This window comes from Chiloscyllium plagiosum, unplaced genomic scaffold (genome assembly GCF_037043375.1).
Source record: "Chiloscyllium plagiosum isolate Xiang-an unplaced genomic scaffold, Cpla_swu_hap1 HiC_scaffold_8, whole genome shotgun sequence".
In the NCBI taxonomy this organism is placed as follows: Eukaryota; Metazoa; Chordata; class Chondrichthyes; order Orectolobiformes; family Hemiscylliidae; genus Chiloscyllium; species Chiloscyllium plagiosum.
Genome location: NW_028270146.1, coordinates 111,761,781 through 111,762,779, shown reverse-complemented (window position 1 = coordinate 111,762,779; position 999 = coordinate 111,761,781). Strand labels below are relative to the sequence as shown.

General features: G+C 44.6%; 1 non-coding gene across 1 annotated transcript; it reads left to right on the top strand.

Moving 5' to 3' along the window:
• Positions 1 to 643: 643 nt before the first annotated feature.
• On the top strand, positions 644 to 725 carry trnat-agu (transfer RNA threonine (anticodon AGU)). The gene has a single exon. It is a non-coding gene; the product is annotated as a tRNA-Thr (tRNA).
• The last annotated feature ends 274 nt before the right edge of the window (positions 726 to 999 follow it).

Genomic DNA, 999 nt, shown 5'->3' with positions numbered 1-999 from the left:
ACCGACCCGCCCCAGCCCAAATGCATTCCTCTCCATTCACCACGTCAATTTAGCACGGCCATTTCACCTAACCGGTACATTTTTGGACTATGGGAGAAAACCAGAGCAAGTGCACGCATACAACGGGGAGAATGTGCAAACTCCACACATTCAGTTGCATGAGGCGGGAATTGACCCTGACTCTGTGGTATTGTGAAACAGCAGCGCTCACGATGGTGTCCGCGTTAGATGGGACTTATTTGCCGTCTTTTATTGGGAAAAATCTCTTTCCTTGTGAGCATCTGGAAAGACCAGCTCCTTCGCCAGAAAAAGAAATGAATATGTCACTAACCTTGGATTGTTTCATGTCCAAGAACACTCAGATCAATACCTCTCTTGATCAGCTCTGCTGATCATGTTTGCAAAGAGATCTAGCAAATTGCCAAAGTGGGATTGACCTTTCAATCAATAATTTTGACTCAGTTTGGCTGCAAATATCTTTTCCTAACTTTGTGTTTTTCTTCCTTTACATTGAAGTCTCGCACCTTACAATTCACAGCAGAGGTGGGAGAGGAGAATGGAAGCATTGAGCTCATCATGTCAACGGTAGCTTTCAATGAGATCACGGCTGATTTGGTCAATGCTCAACCGACCTGAGCTGTCTGTAGTCATGGCCGCGTGGTTAAGGCGATGGAGTAGTATTCCATTGGGGTTTCCCCACGTAGGTTCGAATCCTGCTGACGACGTTGTGAATGCTTTCTTGCTGGTACAATTTTCGCTCAAAGTTCAGAAAAACTATTTTGTGAACCAGGCCGGTAATTTGATTAGACTTGGGAAACTCGAGTTCTTCATCAGAAATGTTCCATATTTAAAACATTATCTCTGTTTCTCTTTCCAGATACACTGCTCGACACATCGGGTTTCTGCAGCTGTTATTGAACGTCCTGAGCAGAAGTGCTGCTTTTCATTAGATTCCTTTAATCCCTGTCCACTGTTCTCTGACTCGGGTCAGTGGCAACA